The sequence below is a fragment of the Chelonia mydas genome, chromosome 3, assembly GCF_015237465.2.
Source record: "Chelonia mydas isolate rCheMyd1 chromosome 3, rCheMyd1.pri.v2, whole genome shotgun sequence".
NCBI classification, from domain to species: domain Eukaryota; kingdom Metazoa; phylum Chordata; order Testudines; family Cheloniidae; genus Chelonia; species Chelonia mydas.
In genome coordinates this window covers 30,619,185-30,641,541 of record NC_057851.1, presented here as the reverse complement: position 1 = coordinate 30,641,541, position 22,357 = coordinate 30,619,185, and the positions used below count along the sequence as shown (strand labels likewise).

The 22,357-nt window shown below is 43.0% G+C and overlaps 1 protein-coding gene across 8 annotated transcripts in view; it reads right to left on the bottom strand.

Annotated features, from left to right (window-relative positions):
* Positions 1-11,807, bottom strand: part of KIDINS220 (kinase D interacting substrate 220) — a 175,061-nt gene extending 163,254 nt beyond the window's left edge. For 6 of the 8 annotated variants that reach the window (XM_043542283.1, XM_043542281.1, XM_037894114.2 and 3 more), the window contains exon 1: positions 9,947-11,807. The gene's annotated coding sequence lies outside the window, so the exon portion shown is untranslated. The remainder of the gene's footprint in view (positions 1-9,946) is intronic. The other 2 variants (XM_043542282.1, XM_043542285.1) reach the window with 2 other exon arrangements.
* Positions 11,808-22,357: the final 10,550 nt, after the last annotated feature.

The following is a 22,357-nucleotide window of genomic DNA, read 5'->3' as shown; positions in this document are numbered from 1 at the left end:
TTTTATAGCATGTTTGGGGGGGCCTCAGAAAGAAAAAGGTTGAGAACCTCTGTGTTAGGGAAAAAGAAAAGGAGTTCTTGTGGCACCTTAGAGACTAACCAATTTATTTGAGCATAAGCTTTCGTGAGCAGCTCACTTCATCGGATGCTCAAATAAATTGGTTAGTCTCTAAGGTGCCACAAGTACTCCTTTTCTTTTTGCGAATACAGACTAACACGGCTGCTACTCTGAAATCTGTGTTAGGGGATAGTTAGGAAATCTTAAGCTAAAATTAAAGAAAAGTGAAGGTGATGAGCAGATTAGGGCAGGGGCAAAGAGAAAGGCAAGAGGGGTAGGTATGGAGTGAGGCTGAAATTAAGAAACTGTTAGAGAGGGGGCAGATGGGAGTTGGAGCAAATTGTTAATCAGCACAAGGCAGAGTAAGTTTGGTCAAAACTGCAGAAATTTCTCAGAGATCAGCGTATAGGAGTCCCCCCCTTTCGCTGCTCCTATCAGCTAGTTTCTGGCTGGCTTGGGCGTGCAGTTTCTTTTCTCAAGGCCAGATAGCAGGTTGGTTCCTAGTGCTTGGGAAAGAAGTGTCTCCCCTGCACAGTTCTGGGTATGGATTGTGTTGGGGTAGCCCTGGTTGGGGCCCATTGTCCCCCCCCTCCCTTCTCCCAGTGCAGCAGTCCCTGCTTCAGCCATTTCTGCAGTGGTTCCTATCAGCTTTTGTCGCTTTGTTGCCATGAGGGCTTGACAGTCACAGGAGAAAAACAGAAATGTGAGTTTTTTCCATCCCATAAGAAATTATGGATGCGTAGTCAGCTGCCACAATGTATCACAAAGAGGAACAATACAGACAATCTAAAGTTCACATCCTGAGCATGCTATGATGTGGCCAACATACAAAGGGGTTTGATATCCCCTCAAACAAAATCATATAAAAGGCATCAACAGAATTAGGGCTTGTCTACACTGGCACTTTACAGCACTTCAACTTTCTTGCTCAGAGGTGTGAAAAAAACACACCCCTGAGCACTACAAGTTTCAGCACTGTAAAGCGCCAGTGTAGACAGTGCACCAGCGCTGGTAGCTCTGCCCCCAGCGCTGGTAGCTACGCCGCTCATGGAGGTGGTTTTTTAAAATGCCGTGACTACACAAGCCACGTTAAAGCATTGCCACGGTGTAGACTAGGCCTAAGTAAAACATTACTTCCATCCACTGTTTTTAGCACTACAGCTCTAATTCACAAGGTACTTAATCCCATGCCAAATGGAATATCCACATGCTTAAAGTTAAACAAGGGTTAAGTACCTTGCTGTAAGAAGGCCTAATAGCCCAATAAGGAAAAGACTGCCACAGTAACATTTATCAACCATTGCAACAATAGGCACTGCAAACACAAAACTTTTCAGTTAATATTAAACTTTTAAAATTATATTTTGTAATTCCAACAAAACTACTATTTTTTTTAAAGTCTACTGATTAGCCTTCTACTCTGTCATTTTCTACATATTATTATATTCTGACATTTTCTTGAAAACATTCTGCCAGAGGAACAAATATTTCTATACCAAAAAAAAGTTGCAATAAATAAAATGTATTAGCAAAAAATGGTGAATGTTTTCAGAATAAATTACACTACGTATTTGTGGTCAACATTTTATCAGCAAATTCTCAGTTAGCAATTCTACAGTGAGTATGAGGGAACACAGTATTCAGCATACCTTCCCTACTGAAAGCAAGATTCTTCCCTTAATGTCACTGACTTCCACATTTCAAAAGTGCAAAGACAGTCCTGTTGCACTGTAGATAAATGCACAGCCTTGTAAATTATTCAACTGGTGAACATTCTGATTTAATGTAGATTTTTATCCCTCAGATATCAATTAAACCTTCAGGAAATAGCTAAATAACTGACATTGCAGTCCTCAAAAAAAAAATATCAACAGTGGCTTAAACAAATCTGTTATGTTAGATGTACTCTGAAGTTTTACTTTTTGAAATGCTAAGCACCAGGAAATAAACCATTTCTTAACAGCACAGTAAAACTGTTGTTTAGGGTTCCCACATGTCACGGACATAAAATAATTACCTCCTTAAAATTAAGACTCTCTCCTTTTAGGAATAAAATCCTGAAAGTATGATTAAGCCTAATTTCTAAATTGTTCTTCCTCCATTAGCCATTTTTTCTTTTAAGTTCTTTGAGGCAGGCGATCAATCAGCATCTGTACAGTAAACTACTGCAACAGCAGTGATCCTCCTGATTGAGGTCTCTTTGAAGTAAATATGGAGGCACCCAGTTGCAACTCCATAAATTAGGACTGCATTCTTAATTGGGCTCAAAATGGGAGAAATTCCTGTTAAGTCTAAAAGCAGTAGGTCAATCAGTGTGGAATTTCACACGGGGTAGTTTTTATGCTCTTTGAATTTTGTATAGTTTTATTTTGGTTTCTTTTGTAAATTTTGAATAGAGAAGTCAAGTGGATAAAATTCAAGTTTTATACAAAAATAATTTATTTAAATCAAAAATGTTTATTTTTCGTTTTTAAAATAAACCTACTTAATGTTAAATTTGAAATTATGACAACCTATGTTAAGGCCTAATCTTACTATTCAAGCAGTTAATCTGTGCTGTCAACGTTTTATAGAAAGTCAAACCACTGAACTAGTGGAGAATTTGTTGAAGTACCAAATTATTTTTGACTTCAGTAGCTTCTTCTGCAGGTACAGAGAAAATATTTTGAAATCATTTCAGCTGATTCAACTAGTTCATTCAAAGTTGAAAAACCAAATAGGCAAAACTCATCCGTGATCTTAAAAACATGAGAGATCTATGAGAGAGTATACTGAGTGACTGCAAAGGTTAACATGAAATAACATTTTTTTCCCTCTATGGAATTTGAAACTGGTGTGAGTAGGATTGTGAGAGTAAATAGAAGCTTACAGGTTTTGTTTGTCAGGACCTGTGCAGCTAGCTTTAGGAGCTCTTGCAGTTTAGATAGACTAGATTTTTGGTAAATCAGCAAATCATTGCTGTTTTTACTGAGAGTAAATGTGGGCTTTACAAAAAAATGCTGCAATTTACTGTCTGAGTTGCCTAGTCTAATTTTAAACATTTTTTCCCTATCATTCCATATTTTGCAATAATAGCATCAGAGTAAAATGTAGGGCTAGAAGGAACCTCAGAAGTGATCAAATCCTTCCCTCTGCACTGAGGCTATACCGAGTAAACCTAGACCATCCCTGAACGGTGTTTTTCCAACCTGTTCCTAAAAACCTCCAGCGATGGGGATTTCACAACCTCTTATGTAAGCCTATTTCAGAGCTCAACTACTCTTACAGTAAGTAAGTTTTTCCTTATATCTAACCTACATATCCGTGTGACGGGGTGTATAAGCCCCACATTGGGGAACCAAGGATTAAAGAGGAGCTCCGGGCCCAGAAGGCCCCACCCAGCTGCACCTGCTGGACATGTTCAAAACGGAGGACACAAAGCCGGGCAGAGTAAGGGAGAAATCCTAAACTGTTTGCTCCTGCAGAGAGGCCGGAGGAGCTCCACACTACCCAGACCAGACCCTGTTTCTGAGCTGCCCCATTGAGACCAGAAACAGCGGGCCTCCAAATCACTGTCAGGGAGAACCCCCCTGACAACAGGTAGAAAGTGACTCAGGGAGCAGGCTTGTGGCATCCGCCCCCAGGTCACATATCCAATGTGCCAATCACAGGGCCTGATGGAACCTGATGAAGCAGGACAGGCCTGGGTTTCCCTACCCCCAGCCCCACAGACTCTCATCACAGGCTGATACCACTGGACTCTGATGCAAATCCCTTCCCCACCCCACTCCACCCCCAGTGATAACTGAAGGAGAATGCAGGCACCAGCCCAGTCCTGTTAGAAGGACAGCAGACGTGCCAGCATATCGGCCCAAGAAGAGAGCCAACAACAGCAGGCAGTCCAGCAACAGCAGGGTCAGCTACTGCCCAGAAGCAACAGCAAGCGGCCCAACAGCAGCAGCAGCTACTCCAAGAGCTGGTAGCAAAGCAGCAGGAACTATAGCCACACCTAATTCAGCAGGCAGCAACACTCCTGCAGCCGCAGGTTGCATCTAATGCCATGGCACCAGGACCCTCAGATAATGTCCTCCACCCAGCAGGCAGCCCATCAGACTCTCAAAAATGGGCCCGGGGGCAACCAAGAAGCATTCTTGGTCACCTTTGAGCGGGTAGTCTTGTTGATTTCAAATCAATTCTCCAATTTGTCAAGATCATTTTGAATTCTAATCCTGTCCTCCATCGTGCTTGCAACCCCTCCCAGCTTGGTGTCATCCGCAAATACTCTCCAATCCATTATCCAAGTCATTAATGAAAATGTTGAATAGTACTGGACCAAAGACTGCCCCCTGTGGTACTCAACCAGACATGCCCTCCCAGTTTGACAGCAAACCGTTGATAACTACTCTTTGAGTACAGTTTTTCACCCACCTTAACAGTAATTTCACCTAGACCACATTTTCCTAGTTTCTTAGTTATGGGAATGTCATATGTGACTGTGTGAAAAGCCTTAAAAAAATTAAAATACAACATGTCTAGTGCTTTCCCCCTACTCATTAGGCCAGGAACCCTGTCAAAGAAGGATGTTAGGTTGGTTTGGCATAATTTGTTCTTGACAAATCCATGCTGACTATTCCTTATAAACCCGTTATCCTCTGGGTGCTTACAAATTGATTAATAATTTGTTCCAGTATCTTTCCAGGCATTGAAGTTAGGCTGACCAGTCTATAATTTCCCAGATCCTCTCTGTTCTTTTTAAATATAGGTACTATATTTTCCCTTCTTCAGTCTTCTGGGACCTCACCCATCCTCCAGGAGTTTTCAAAGATAATTGCTAATGGTTCCAAGATTGCTTCAGTACCGTAAGTACTTAGAATGAATTTTATCAGGACCTTCCAACTTGAAGACATCCGACTCATCTAAATAGTCTTTAACCTGTTCTTTCACTATTTTGGCTTGTGTTCTTTCCCCTGGTTGTTAATGGTAATTGTCTTACATATCTGCTCACCATTAAACTTTTCGGTGAAGACTAAAGCAAAACCGGCATCAAACACCTCAGCCATTTTGATGTCATCAGTTATTAGCTATCCTGCCATGCTAATAGTGGACCTACACTTTACTTCATGTTTCTCTTGCTCCTAATGTATTTAATGGTTATTCAATTGATAACAAATATGATTTACTGACATAGTATCCAACCCATCTGAGGGTCTAATAGATGAAGAAGAATAGCTAATATTGGAGCAGGGACTGCCTGACACAGTGGAAGGAGCAAAAGGGTTCAACTTGAACTGATCATATGGAATAGAAAAGCAGCAACTATTTTCACCAGGAAGTACCAGAGTATTATAATAACCAATACTGTATCACAAACTAGGTAATGTTGCAGGTACCATGTGTAAGAAGTGCTGCCTCCTTTTAAATACACTTCAGTAGGTCCTGAGGACCAATATAAGTTTTTTGGTCAGAATTCTAATTAACATCTAATTATAGTCAAATTTTCATACAGCCCTCCCGCCAAATGATGGACAAGAGGTTGAAGACAAGGGCTTGGGGAGATCTAATTCTGGCCCTCAGGAAAAGGCAGGATGAATGTTTGTGAGAACACCTCAGTAATCCTCTCCTGAATCATCTCCCCCTTGTCTCAATTCCCCTCCTGACTAATACCCTATGTTGATTGTTATCTTTTCTCAGCATTTGAAAGCATTTTTTCCTCCCCATGTTTGAATGAGTCAGTTAAGGAACAAGGAGAAATCAGACAGCCTTTATAAAAACTACATATCAGAGTCAAAAAATTTATGAAGAGTCACTGAGAATTGGGAAGGTACCAAAAGACTGGAACAAAGCAAATGCAGTATATATTTTAAACAAAGGCTAAAAAGTGGTAATTACTACCTTATAAGTCTAACTTCCCTGCTTAATAAAAAGAGCAAACATTAAAAGAAAATAAACATCTAGCAGATAACAGACCCATGAACAGTATGTGACAAGGGTTTTTAAAGCATAAATCTTGCCAGAAAAATCTTGCACTCTTAAGACAGAATTTAAATATTGGTGGATGAACAACAAGTGATTGATCCAATACATTTGGATTTTAGTAATATATTGCACTACCTATTTCCTATAATATACTGAAAACTTCTACATAATAAAAGCATGGTAATTACTGTCATTTTCTGTTTCAAACAATTCTTTTAAAGAAAAATAAAGTTTCAAAGCAAACAAAAGTACCAATGTGAACTATCTCAAATGACTGTAGTAAGGAAGAATAATCCATTCTGTGTGATCTTTGCACCAAGTGGAACCCAACTGTGGCCCAGAAAATAAGCCTGCTTAATAATGTTCTTATCACAATATTTCTTGCTGACAACATGATTCTCTAAATCACATTCAGGATATAGAGTACTTAGATTTTCAGAAAGCCTTTGACAAGGTCCCTCACCAAAAGCTTTTAAGCAAAGTAAGCAGTCATGGGATAAGAGGGAAGGTCCTCTCATGGATTGGTAACTGGTTAGATAGGAAACAAAGGGTAGGAATAAATGGTCTGTTTTCAGAATGGAGAGAGATAAGGAGTGATGTCTCCCAGAGGTCTATAGTGGGACAAGTCCTATTCAACATATTCATAAATGATCTGGAAAAAAGGGTAAACAGTGACGTGGCAAAATTTGCAGATGATACAAAACTACTCAAGATAGTTAAGTCCCAAGCAGATTCCGAAGAGCTACAAAAGGATCTCACAAAACTGAGTGACTGGGCAATAAAATGGCAGATGAAATTCAACGTTGATAAATGCGAAGTAATGCACATGGGAAAACATAATTCCAACTATACATATAAAATGATGGGTCTAAATTAGCTGTTACCACTCAAGAAAGAGATCTTGGCGTCATTGTGAATAGTTCACTGAAAACATCCACTCAATGTGCAGCGGCAGTCAAAAAAGTGAACAGAATGTTGGGAATCATTAAGAAAGGGATAGATAATAAGACAGAAAATATCATATTGCCTCTATATAAATCCATACGCCCACCTCTTGAATACTCATGCAGATGTGGTCGCCCCATCTCAAAAAAGATATATTGGGCTTGAAAAAAGTTCAGAAAAGGGCAACAAAAATGATTCAGAGTATGGAACGGCTTCCGTATTAGGAGAGATTAATAAGACTGGGACTTTTCAGCTTGGAAAAGAGATGGCTAAGGGGAGATATGATTGAGGTCTATAAAATCATGACTTGTGTAGAGAAAGTGCATAAAGAAGTGTTATTTACTCCTTCTCATAACAGAAAAACTAGGGGTCACCAAATGAAATTAATAGGCAGCAAGTATAAAACAAACAAAAGGAAGTATTTTTTCACACAATGCACACTCAACATGTGGAACTTCTTGCCATGCCAAGACTATAGCAGGATTCAAAAAAGAACTAGATAAATACATGGAGGATAAGTCCATCAATGGCTATTAGCCAGGATGGGCAGGGATGGTGTCCCTAGCCTCTATTTGCCAGAAACTGAGAATGGGCAACAGAGGATGGATACCTTGATGATTACCTGTTCTGTTAATTCCCTCTGCGGCAAGTGGCATTGGCCACTGTCAGAAAACAGGATACTGGGCTAGACGGACCTTTGCTCTGACCCAGTATGGCCGTTCTTATGTAAAAATCATGACTTTCCCATTTGGCTGTTTTGGGGTTTTTTTCCCCCCAAGAAAAACAAGTCAGCCTCATTCAAGATCATAGGACCTAATGACGGAAGCATCTCATCTCCCTGCCAGAACAAGATAGTTGTCTGTAGTAAACTTTCTAATATTTTGACCAGATTTTAGCCTGCCAAGCAACATAGTGCTTATTAGACTTTGGAATAGTTTCTCTTCAGGAAGTTTTCCATGATATTCAGCCAAAAGATCAGATCATTCCTCTCCATCTTAACCAGCACTGGATTCATGCATGGGTTATGTCTTGCCTTGACTCACTCACTACTCCTTTCTCGTTTCATGGATTTCTGCTCGCATCTTTTCATTCCCAACATGTTACTGCTAAGATCTTTTTCTTTATTAACAGTAAATGCCTAGTTGACTCCTTAAACAGACAGTGCATTTTATAGTACATAGTTACTAAAATCTACACTTGTGCCTCAGATGTGCAATGGGGAAGAAATACTCATAAAAAAAGATATATGATCTATGATTATAGGGAACAATTATATGTACAATTCTTTGTCTACACACAGAACCAATGACCTAATTTCTGATACACAACCATTCTGCTATTTTGTACAGTAATAGCTCAGATTACTTTCTGCTCTGGTAAAAAAGCGAACACTGAGTCTATACCATATTCCACTAGAGTATTTTATCATTTGTTAGCTTGCAACGTTAACACTACTCATCATACACATATCCCATATAGCGTTAATGACAAGTCCATAAACTTTTAAATTAACAAGAAAAACAAGGTGTTCAACTCTGACTCCAACTGCCAACAAAACAATCTAGATACATGCAAAAAAATTGACATTTACAGCTATTCTGACAACAATTACTGAAGATAATCAAACAAAATTAAAATGACATATAATATATTAAAATCTAAAGATCTAAGGTTTTTAAAAATTGTTTTGATTCTTATCTTGTATGTATGAACAGGTTTATTCACCATGAAAAATCCCTAGACCCCTATCTTTCCAACTGATCCATATGGGCAAACCTCTGTGCTTAACATGGAGCCCCAGTGAATTCACCGGTGCTTCATGCCAACGCGAGAGTCTACCCGCGGTGATACATTTACTGGATTGGAGCCTAACTTACCACTGTGTGTCACCTAGTGCATCTTGTGCTATCTATGTTTTAGACTAACTCCTTGCAGCAGTTTCCTTGTCAGTTTCCCATCTCCTTGTCAGTTTCCCATCTTTACATGTTTACTGTTAACTCATTTCTTTTTATCATGTAATGAGATTTCAAAAAGACAGAGACTTCTTTATTTCTCATATTTATCCTACTAACAATCTGTAAAACAGAAAATTGTTAGATTATAGCATTTCATATATGCTATAATCTATGAATTCACTTCAATGGCTCCTTCAAATGACACTGTCTCTATAATGTGAATACGTTTAACCCTTTAAAAAAAATTATATTACTTGCCTTACAGATGTTAACGTTCTTGAAGTTGGTCCAATAAAAGATATTACCTCACCCCGTCTCTCAAATATATTTTAGACATTTAAAAAGCATCTACCCAGTAAATCAATAATTAATTACTTTTACTTTTTTATATGGTTTTTGGATTGAAGAGCAATTCCCTTTCCTCTTGTTATGTTGTCTTTCCACCTGCTCTGCAGCTTATTTTTTTAAAATTTTCTGCAACATGGCATGAGTAAGCAGGTTTGACAGAGAGTTATACCTTGCATCAAGACCATGTTTGTCTTCGCACATTAGCAATAATGAAAAAAAAAAAAAAACATTAGAAGACAGATGCTCTAGTGTGGCTGACAACCGTGCTTGTTCATGACCGTAGTGTCCCATGAGCTGTTCATTAAATGTGTGCTTGTGCATGGGCAAGCGCGTGTGGTGGTGGGGTGTAAATGAAAATTCCCTACACAGGGGTGGTGGTGGAAGGGTATAAATGAAAATTCACTGCACAGGGGTGTAAATGGACCAAGGACGGGCCCTTTCATGGGCCCGGGCAGCGCTCTGCCTTGCCCTACACAGCGGCTGAGGGAGCTGGAGGGACAGAGCAGGCGGGCGGTGCCTCTCTCTGGACAGCCTCACCGCCGCCCTGCCCAGCCCAGGCAGCGAGCGGCACTCGGGGCCGGGACGCTACCCAGCGTCCGGCCGTAGACAGGGCAGCCGCCGCCGAGGGCTCAAGGCGGCTCCGTCGCGCCCTTTGTGTGACAGCTCCGCGCTCTCCCGCTATTTACCCTTAGCCGGCGGGACTCGACCCCCGCGGGCGGCCTCTCCGGTCCTGGGAGATTCTGCCGAGGCGGCGGCGGGGGTGGCAGCGCAAAGGGCTCCTCACTTGCACCCGGCAGCGGCGTCGGCCATCTTGCCTCCTCCTTGTCCCCCCCACTCCCTTCTCGGAGCCGGTCACGTGAGCCCTCCCGTCGCCTTGGGCACAGGAGGGGCGGGGGATGCCAGGAAGGCGGCTGGCCTAGCCGTTAGTGCCAGACTCGGAGCTGGAGGGGCGGGGTTCGAACCCCCGCGGGGGCAGCGGGAACCCAGCAGCCTCCCCTTCTCCTCTGAGTAATTCCTCCTTCAACAGACTCCGCCTCAGCATCTGCCGGCTGAGAAACCTGCCCGGGGGCGCCCCGCTCGGAGTTCTGCGCCAGCGCCACCGCTGGCCTCAGGCTGCACCCACCGGGCCGTGGCCGCTGGTCCCTGGGCAGAGCGGCGGGATTTGCCCGGCTGCTAAATGTTCCCGGCCTCAGCGGTCCCAGCACCAGGAGCGTGTCGTTTGGCTGCTGAGAGGGCGAGTGAGATAAGCAAGTTGGTGTGTGGGCCGGCAGCAGGCGGGCTGAGGCGCTGCCCGCCCCAGAAGACCGAGCTCTGACCACTGTGCTGTTGGGTGGTTGTCAGACGTTATTTTAACGAACGGGTTCTTCCACCGCACGCCTCTCACCGTGGTGTCTGGGGCCAGAGGAGTCCCTGCAGCAGAGACTGCAACTGCAATCTTGTCTCAAGGCCAGCTGATGCTACACGACGAATATAGCCAGTCAACTTGTGCAACCCCCACGATAGGGGTTCTGAGCATGTATAAACACAGACCTGATTAATTTTGTTTTGAAATCGCCAGAAAAGAAAGCTGCAGTCGTTGTGCTCAGCTCCGTAATCTAAATTCACAAGGGAGATGCGCCTCATTGTGAATTCATTTAAATGAGCTTGAACTCAAACATTTTAAGAGCAAAAGGAATTGTTATTTCTGAGCGTTCAGCTAGCAGCGGTCATCTGAGAAGTGAGGTGCACCTAAGGGTTTACAAACAAAGGCAAGATAACCGGCTCCCTGTGCTGAAGAGCGTCAGTGCCAGGTCATGATTCTTGAAACACCCACAAGATTTTATCCACATAAGTAGTTCCATTAGTGTACCCTCTCTCTTGTGTTAACCTCCTGAGCTTTATGGAGTTTCAAACATTTCCCAGACATAATTAGCTCTTTTCACAATTCAAAGTGTTCCACTGTTTGTCTGAATCTAAGTAGCTGGAGGACTTGGTGATGCTATGCAGAAAGTTATTGATTTTAGCCTTCTGCACATATTACGTCTGTAGTTTATCAACAATGTTGCTTCTAAAATCATCTCCAACTTCACTACCGCCACCCCCGTTTTCAAGTCCCTTCACAAGGTTCCCATCTTTTTCCAATTTGTCCTCATCTTCTAGGTTCTTCACAATTTTGTCCTACCTATATATATTTTCTGATCTCTTTTGCTCTCAATACTCCTACAGCCCTGTCTCACTTTTATGCTATCACCTACTCATGGAACAGCTGTCCCTTGCCTCACACAGAGGCACTATTGAAGTCAATGCCAGACTTCCACTGAATTCCAGTGGGGCCAGGATTTCAACCCTAAGCATCATCCTTCTCCTTCAAATCCAATTTTTTCTGTAAAACCTTAAACACTAATCTCAAAAGACGTCCCAACATCATCTTGAATTTGTTATGTCATCCAGTGTACATTTGTCTGAGCTAGATTGCTAGCTGCTCAGGCTAGGGATGTTTTCAGAGTTTGTAAAGTGCCATTTACCATACCCTTATGGTGTTTATAAATATAGTATGATAAATATTAATGCTTGTAAACTAGTGCAGTGGGGGATATGGTCCACAAAAACCTAAAAAATTCTTTCACCCAGCACATTTACCTCCTCTTCCCCCCATCAAGGATTTATATTTGAAGTTTATGTTGCATATGTTAAAATTAAGTTTGGGGGCAGGGGTTGAACACAAACAGAAAAACTGGGAAAGGATCCAACTCAGTCTACAACCTGATTCAAGCAATGTGATATGGAACTCCACCTCTTCAGAGGTTCTACCATCTGACTACAAGCAAGTTGCTTTGATAGTTTGTGTGTGCACACATATGCATGTGTGGGAGAGAGGAAGGGAATGAAGGACTGAGTCTCAAATCCAGGACCTTGTGAAAGATGTATAGCTCACTTGCAATAACACTATGTTAACCATCCTTTAAAAAAACAGCCCAGCAAAAAAAAAAAAAAAACTAAAAAAGACCCCAATCCTTTTCAGAGCTTGAAAATTAAACATTAGTTTAAATGTTTGGCATCTATCTAGTCCCTTCAAACAAGAGGCCAAGATGTTAAATACTTAAGAAAACAATATTAAAGAAACCAAACACCTCTCTCCAGTCCCAACCAGAGCTGATAAATGGTTGGATCCAGTAAAATAACCCTTACAACACAAGCAAACTACGCAGCGGCTGGCAGGAAAATCCGAGAGCAGAAACAGTGGCAACAAAATCAATCAATTAATCTCATGAATCTCACAAACAAAAATGTGTGGTTTCATTTCTTACCCCTCTCCTTGAGATGCATTTGCTTTGTCTCAGTTTGGAACTGTCATCTTGCTCACACACGCATCCTGGAGATGAATACATGGTTGCACAGATGGTGTCAGCAGGAGGGCTTTGGCTTCCTTGACCACAGATGCTGTTCTGGCAATGAGGATTGCTGGCAAGAGATGGGGTCCACCTAACTAAGAATGGGAAGAGCATCTTCTCATACTTAAGGCTGATTCCCCACTCTGACACTTTGAGTGCAGAAGGTGGGGGGCCCACAAGGACTCTAAAAAATTAATACTTGCCACTCCACGCCTGTATTAAACTCCCAAGGTTACAGCTTTTCTCTAACCTTGGATTGGTAGATGCTGCCACCACTCAAGTGCAGAAACCCTTTGAGAGACCAGGAAGGGCTTACTTGGTAATTCCATCCTGTGGGATACCCTCAAGGCCTTTCACCCCCTCTCCGGGGAATAGCTGAGAGAGAGAAAAAAAGAAGGAATTCAGCTGTTGCCACCAGTTAATTAAACAACAAGTGCACAAACCTCTTAAGACACAAAACTCCAATTCCGTTCTTTAAAAAAGTAAGTTTTATTAATAAAAAAAGAAGAAAATACAGCTGGGAATTTAGGCTTTTTGCTAGATTTAAAAAAAAACAATTACAAGGATTAAACATCAATAATAGCTCTCTTGAGGACCAGCTTAGATGTGACAAGCAAAACAGAAGCACCTGGGGTTAGCACAGAGGAATCCACAAGCCATAAAGAAATAAAAGGAATAAACCTAATCGTGTCTTTCTAGACATTTCCTGATCTACTTACATATCTGAGGTTTTAGATGAGTAGTTTCTAGGTATGATACTGATGATTTTTCATACCTGGCTGAGCTTCTCAGCATAACTGCTCCCTGTCTGCCTCTCCTCAAGAACAACAACAGACAGACAAAAGGGGATTCTTGTTTCAATTTTAAAAAGTTCTAGCCTTCCCATTGGCTCTTTTGGCCAGGTGCCCACTCACTTCCTTTTACCTATGCATAGCAGTGAGACTTTTTAACCGTTTGCAGTAGAGCAATTAGAGAACAGCTACTAAGAGGGATTTTATAGCTACTGGCTGGGTGTCCATAAAAGGGAGCTTCGCACCCCCCCCCCCCCCCATTTATCACACACACCAACTCACCAACCTAGTGAGGAGGGCTTTAAACTAGGTTCAGAGCAGGCAGGTGTCAAAAGCCCACAGGTACTTATAAAAAGGTAACCTTAACAGAGGGTTAAATTCAGTGCCTGATGTACGCTTCTCAAAACAATTGTTGTATGTCCAACTCACCAAAGGGAGGAAGGAAACGGGGAGGCCAAAAGAAAGACCTTAAAGACACCCTCAAGAAAAAAAAACAAGAGATTTGCCTTCAAAACCACACACTGGGAGACAGTAGCCCAATATAGGGATAACTGGTGAAGACGTCAGAGAAGGAACGCCCACCTTTGAGGAAAATCACCTTGTCCTGGTCGCAGAAGAATGCTTAGGAAAAAAAAGGGGGTACAGAAGACTGTCACAGCAATCGTGGCCCAACCCTGACTTCCAACATCACCTGCAATGTCTGCCAATGAGCCTGCGGCTCGAGGATCGGACTCCTCAGTCAGCAAAGGACCCATAAAAAATAAAATCTGTGAAAGAGATCATCCTCAACCTCAAGGGATCAACGACGGCAGGGGCTGCAAAGTACTCCACTTAGGAAGGAACAATCAATTGCACACATACAAAATAGGAAATGATTGCCTAGGAAGGAGTACTGCAGAAAGGGATCTGGGGGTCATAGCGGATCACAAGCTATATATGAGTCAACAGTATAACATTGTTGCAAAAAAACCCAGCATTCTAGGATGTATTAACAGGAGTGTTGTAAGCAAGACACAAGAAGTAATTCTTCTGCTCTACTGCGTGCTGATTAGGTCTCAGCTGGAGTATTGTGTTCAGTTCTGCTGCCACATTTCAGGAAAGATGTGAACAAATAGGAGAAAGTCCGGAGAAGAGCAACAAAAATTATCAAAGGTCTAGAAAACATAACCTATGAGGGGAGATTGAAAAAACTGGATTTGTTTAGTCTGAAGAAGAGAAGACTTAAAGGGAACATAACAGTTTTCAAGTACATAAAAGATTGTTATAAGGAGAAGGGAGAAAAATTGTTCTCCTTAACCATTAAGGATAGGACAAGAAGCAATGGGCTTAAATTACAGCAAAGGAGGTTTGGGTTGGACATTAGGAAAACCTTCCTAACTGTCAGGGTGATTAAGCACTGGAATTAATTGCCTAGAGAGGCTCTGGTGTTACCCCAAAATTTGAATTTAAGGCATCCCAACACTGGACTGCCTATAAGGAGCTAAATCTACCATTACTTTCTTTGAGGAGTAAGTGGGGTCTATTATCAATTGTTTCTTGATATTTTCCTTTACTACATATGGGCCAACATCAATTGATTCAGGTTTAGATATCCAAAGAACAGTAAAAATATAATTAATTTGAAGGCCCATAATTCTCTATGTTCCACTTCACACTTTTTTGTTATGTTCATGTTACCTTCACACCAATAGTGAATTAAAAGTTGGCCTCTACTTTCTTCCGTATATTTACTGGTTTTTATTATATGCATATACCAAGGTACCTGAAACTTTAATTGCTTCCGAAATGTAACTTCGGTTTGTAATTTACATTGAATATCTATTTTACTAATTCCTTCTCATGGATCAATGATCTGAAATTTAGTTTCCATTTTATTAATAAGGTTATACCATTGTATGATTGATATCATTAATAAGATTATGATACCATTGTATATTATGATACCATTGTGTATGATATCACTGTTTTTTTACTTTTTGCAATCCATGTAGGTACATACCATGCTATAATAGCACATGAAGAATTCTGGTCTGGAGGTATTGTAAGATTATATGAGCATGCGATTTTTATAGATCCACCTATCACTGCACTTTGCCATTGCCCAGTTTTCCCCATATTTTACCTACATTATCAGTAGCGTCTCAATTGCATCTTGAGGATTTTGATGGCAAAGTATGGTAAACCGAGTGGGTCATTAAATGTCCTTGTCCTTGAAAGGCATAGGTAATAGAACATTTATGAGCATCATAATACATAATAAGTGTTTTACCTTTCTGATTCTGTGCACCAGACTTTATAATCCCCATGGTCCCCATTATAATCGATACAGACAGACAGTCATCATCTTCCTTTCCAAATGCAAACAGATGGATGTCATACCAAAAGGACTAAAGGTAAAAAATCCATTACAATCTACATATCACATAGACTATGCTGAGAGATTGTGCCACACACTCTCAAAGAAACTGCGAAACCACCTGATCAACATCCTATACAGCAAACAGAAAAAGATTAAGAATGAGCTCTCAAAACTGGATACTCTCATAAAAAAACAACCTTCCACACAAACTTCCTCATGGATAGATTTTATACAAACTAGACAAGCCATTTACAACACAAACTTTGCTTCTCTACAAAGGAAAAAGGACACTAAACTATCTAAACTGTTACAAGCCACAAGAAGCCACAAGAGTAGTTCCCTTAACCCAACCAACAATATTGTTAATCTTTCCAGCTAATATTGTTACTCTTAGCCCGGCAGAAGAGACTGTCCTATCTTGGGGCCTCTCCTTTTGTCCCTCCAGGGCCACAAACATGATACAGTTCTGTGGTGACCTAGAATCCTACTTTCGACATCTCCGACTCAAAGAATATTTCCAACTGAACAAACTAACCTACAGAATCCTTCCTACCAACTCTACAAAAAGGAGGATTCGGACTCCTCCTGAAGGTCAAACAACAGACTGGACTTGTACATAGAGTGCTTCTGTCGACATGCATGGGCTGAAATTGTGGAAAAGCAGCATCACTTGCCTCATAACCTCAGCCGTGCTGAACACAATGCCATCAACAGCCTCAGGAACAACTCTGACATCATAATCAAAAAGGCTGACAAAGGAAGTGCTGTTGTCATCATGAATAAGTTGGAATATGAACAAGAGGCTGCTAGGCAGCTCTACACATTCTACAGGCCATTATCCTCTGAACCCGCTAAGGATTACCAAAAGAAACTACACCATCTGCTCAAGAAACTCCCCGAAAAAGCACGGGAACAGATCTGTGCTGACACGTGCCTAGAACCCCGACCAGGGGTATTCTGTTTGCTATCCAAGATCCATAAACCTGGAAATTCTGGACACCCCATCATCTCAGGCATTGGCACCCTAACAGCAGGATTGTCTGGCTATGTGGACTCTCTCCTCAGGCCCAACGCTACCATCACTCCCAGCTATCTTCGGGACACCACTGACTTCCTGAGGAAACTACAGTCCATCGGTGATCTTCCGGAAAACACCATCCTGGCCACTACGGATGTAGAAGCCCTCTACACCAACATTCCACACAAAGATGGACTACAAGCTATCAGGAACAGTATCCCCGATAATGTCATGGCAAAGCTGGTGGCTGAACTTTGTGACTTTGTCCTCACCCACAACTATTTCACATTTGGGGACAATATATACCTTCAAGTCAGCGGCACTGCTATGGGTACCCACATGGCCCCACAGTATGCCAACATTTTTATGGCTGACTTAGAACAACGCTTCCTTAGCTCTTGTCCCCTAACACCCCTACTCTACTTACTCTACATTGATGACATCTTCATCATTTGGAGCCATGGAAAAGAAGCCCTTGAGGAATTCCACCATGATTTCAACAATTTCCATCCCACCATCAACCTCAGCCTCGACTAATCCACACAAGTGGTCCATTTCCTGGACACTACTGTGCTAATAAGCAATGGTCACATAAACACCACCCTATACCGGAAACTTACTGACTGCTATACTTACCTACATGCCTCCAGCTTCCATCCAGGACACACCATACGATCCATTGTCTACGGCCAAGCTGTAAGATACAACCGCATTTGCTCCAATCCCTCAGACAGAGACAAACACCTACAAGATCTCTATCAAGCATTCTTAAAACTACAATACGCACCTGAAAAAACAGATTGACAGAGCCAGAAGAGTACCCAGAAGTCACCTACTACAGGACAGGTCCAACAAAGAAAATAACAGAATGCCACTAGCTGTCACCTTCAGCCCCCAACTAAAACCTCTCCAGCGCATCATCAAAGATTTACAACCTGTAGGGAGCCAGGGTGGCTCCCCTCCGAACCAGAGGGTAAAGAGCCACCCTTTCAGCCTGAGTGGGCGGGGCCAGGCCAAGCTTCTGCCAATCCCCGAAGGGGAAGGGTGGGACAGGAAGTACAAAGGGCGGGGCCCTCTGCCCAGTGAAGAGAACACCAGGGAGGGAGACAGACATAGGCTGCTGGCTGCTCCCTCGCGATCCTGCTGCTGACCCAGGCGAAGCCCTGGGCAAGGAGGAGCCTGACCGGGAGGAAGGCCTGTGGCAACCAGGGCTGCCAGCCGCTGAATACCCAGAGGACCTGGAGGGGCCTGACTGCAGCCCGGGCCAGCGTGAGTCCGATACCGAGAAGGAGCGGGAGTGGCCCGCAGCTGAATACTCGGACGAGATAGAGGGACCGGAGCTGCCCGCAGCGGAATACCCGGAGGAGATGGAAGGACCGGAGCGACCCGCCTGAGAGACCGGGTAGGAAGTAGCCCAGGGGCCGAACTACACCATGGGGTGGGTGTGTTTGGTCAGCGGGCGCGGACGGCCCCGCTGACCCAGCGGCGGGACTTTCGCCTCCCGCCACTGTCAGGGCCCTGGGCTGGAACACAGTGGAGTTGGGTGGGCCTGCGTTCCCCTACCCCAGCGCTCCCCTGCCTGAGGGGCGCGCTACTGACTCTTGCCGGCGCTCCCCTGCCTGAGGGGCGCGCTACTGACTCTTGCCGGCGCTCCCCTGCCTGAGGGGCGCGCTACTGACTCTTGCCGGCGCTCCCCGGCCTGAGGGGGCGCGCTACGGACTCTTGCCGGCGCTCCCCGGCCTGAGGGGGCGCGCTACGGACTCTTGCCGGCGCTCCCCGGCCTGAGGGGGCGCGCTACGGACTCTTGCCGGCGCTCCCCGGCCTGAGGGGGCGCGCTACGGACTCTTGCCGGCGCTCCCCGGCCTGAGGGGGCGCGCTACGGACTCTTGCCGGCGCTCCCCGGCCTGAGGGGGCGCGCTACGGACTCCGGCCGGCACACCTTCCCCGCTAATTCCCCAACGCCCGGAAGGTGTGGCTGAGACCTGCCACGGAGACCATAGCTCTCCATCGCCCCTAGGGGCTCGAAGGACCGACCGACACCTGTCACACAACCTATCCTAAAAAATGATCCCTCACTCTCACAGATCTTGAGAGACAGATCAATCCTCGCTTACAGACAACCCCCCAACCTGAAGCAAATACTCACCAGCAACCACACACCACACAACAAAAACACTAACCCAGGAACCTATCCTTGCAACAAAACCTGATGCCATATCTGACCACATATTTATTCAAGTGACACCATCATAGGACCTAATCACATTAGCCATGCCATCAGGGGCTCATTCACCTGCACATCTACCAATATGATATATGCCATCAAGTGCCAGCAATGCCCCTCTGCCATGTACATTGGCCAAACCGGACAGTCTCTACGCAAAAGAATAAATAGACACAAATCTGACATCAGGAATCATAACATTCAAAAACTGGTAGGAGAACACTTCAGCCTCTGTGGCCACTCAGTAAAAGATTTAAGGGTGGCAATTTTGCAACAGAAAACCTTCAGAAACAGACTCCAATGAGAAATGGCTGAGCTTGAATTAATATGCACACTAGATACCATTAACTTGGGTTTGAATAGAGACTGGGAGTGGCTGGGTCATTACACATATTGAATCTATTTCCCTATGTTAAGTATCCTGACATCTTCTTGTCAACTGTCTAAATGGGCCATCTTGATTATCACTCCAAAAGATTTTTTCTCCTACTGATAATAGCGCATCTTACTTAATTAGCCTCTTACAGTTTGTATGGCAACTTCCACCTTCTCTGTATGTGTATATATATATATATATATAATCTTCTTACTATATGTTCCATTCTATGCATCCGATGAAGTGGGCTGTAGCCCATAAAAGCTTATGCTCTAATAAATTTGTTCATCTCTAAGGTGCCACAAGTAGTCCTGTTCTTATTATAATCATTATTACTCTGAGCTTATTTTTTTGAATTGTAAAAGCATACTCTTGAATACTATTGACATTAGCCATTTTATTGGATTTGATCCAACGTATAGTTTTCGTATCTGAATCTACTGTTCTTTTTTGAACCTATCAAGAGATTTGGTGAGCTTGCAATCATTTTTAATCCTTCTATTAGTGCACACTCCCACAGTCCAACTCTTAATGCTCTACCGTGTATTGTACCTATCCCTTCCTGAGATTTCTATGTACATTCTGAGGGTTGTGGTAAATTTTTGTCACATCTTTGGGCCATTACATTTCCTTTGCCTTGAGCATCAAATAAAATATTGTACTTATGGGCATCATCAGTAATAAGCGTTCTACCAATATGATTTTGTGCAATGAATTCTATAATTTGGACAGGTCCCATTACCACTTTTATCACCCTTGGCTTATTTTCTATTCTTGGAATCGTAAAAACACATTCCTCAATATTATTGGCAACAGCTTCATTATTGAGATGGGACTTGGCCCACTATTGTAATAACAAACTTTTCAAAAATAACTTTTAATAACAGTCGCTTTTCTTAAAATCTATTATTTACATTATACTTATCCTACCTATATCTATTTTAATCCGATTATTAATTATGTTATTCTAATTCTAATATGTATTAAAGCACATCTTAACTAATCACATTATACTATCTTAATACACATTACTGACTAATACAGACAACATACATATTATAACATACAACTTTGTAATTTAAAAAAACAAAAGCAAAAACAGCTGTATTCCACAGCGCCCTGTGTCCCACGTCAATACAACAATTTAACATCCTTATCACATCTATTTCTATGATCCCATAGGACGCCACTCCATGGTCCATCAGACTGAGGTGGACATTAGTTAATTGCCATGCTCCTATGGTGATCGAGATGGGCTGGGTCAAAATCATGGGGACTTGTTCTCTTATTGTCCCCAGGATCATGTATATATCCTGAGATGCATAGTGCCTTAAATCAAAGTTTATTGTGGTGTTCAATATAGAAATGCTTGACCCTGTGTCCAGGTAACGTAACATTCCGACACCTGTCTCTGCTGCATTGAAAACAATTGAACTAAGGGTCTTCCAGATGGGTTAAGATACAGTCGAGAAATCAATGCCTGGCCTAGATTCTCTTCCTCTCCCTTGTCTGTATCTATGCCACTATCCTCGCTGTTTTCCCTTCTTCTTCCATTAAATCTAATAATTCTTCTTTTTCCATTTCAAGTAAGTCCAATATTTCCTCTTCATTTGCCTCTGGGAGATTCTGGAACCAATTGCCCACCATTTTCTCCTGTCTTTCTCACTTCTTTTCTTTCTTTCTTTTCTACCTCTCTCTCTTTTTTACTTGTTGCTTTCCTTTTTCCCTATTTATGTGAAACAAAAAGTATTCTTATTATTTTTAATTTATGTAATTATACTATTACTTGTTATAATTTTTTCCATTACTATCACTTGTCGTATTGTCTACATAATCTTTTTCTATTCTTACTGCTATCATTAAACTTATTCCATCTTTATAGTTACTATTATTATTGCAAAACTTAATACTTACAAACTTTATCTACTACATCAGCTGTTCTCAAGGTTTAACAACCCAAGGACTCCCATTTTTATTTTAAAATTTTGGGGACACTCAATCCTCCCCCCACCCAGTCCTTGCTCTGCCCCTTCTCTGAGGCCCCACCTGTGCTCACTCTATCCCCCCTCCTATGTGGCTCACTGTCCCCCACCCTCACTCACTTTCACAGGCTGGGGCAGGGGTTGGGGTGCAGGAGGTGGGTGCGGGCTCTGGGACAGAATTTGGGTGCAGGAGGGGGTTTGGGGTGCGGGCTCTGGGAGTTTGGGGTGCGGAGTCTGGGCTGAGGCAGGGGGGTTGGTTGGGGTGCAGGAGGGAGTGAGGGGGGTGGGCTCCCACCGGGTGGCACTAACCTCTGGCAGCTCCCGAAAGCGACTGGCACATCCCTCTGGCTGCGTCTCCTAGGCAGGGGTCCGGGGGGTCTCCGTGCGCTTCCCCTGCACACAAGAACTGCCCTCGCATCTCCCATTGGCCAGGAACTGTGGCCAATGGGATCTGTGGAGTTGGCACTAGTTGCAGGGGCAGCATGCAGAGACCTCCTGCCACCCCCCCCCCCCGCCCAAGGCTGCAGGGATGTGCCAGCCACTGCCGGGAGTGGCATGGAGCCAGGGCAGGTAGGAAGCCTGCCTTAGCTCCATTGCGCCGCTGGACTTTTAGCACGCAGGAGTTGAGGGAGGGAGGGGAGGAGTTGATCAGCAGGGCCCCTGGGGAATCCTCAGGGACCCCCAGGTGTCCATGGATGCCAATTTGAGAAACAGTGTACTACATGCTTATTTACTCATTTCTCTTAAAAGTATTGTTCTACTTACCTGCATTCCACAGTACTTTCACATTTATATCAATCATACAATTCAATTTTTTTATTATATCTATTCCCATAAGCCTTCTATTGCTGACTCCCATGTTTGCCAAATCTTACATTCTCTTTCCATCTAATACCTAGGTTGATAGATAGAAGAATACTTAAAGGAATGGATATCTGTTCTCCCAATAGTCCTGTAAGCATATACATGTCTCCTG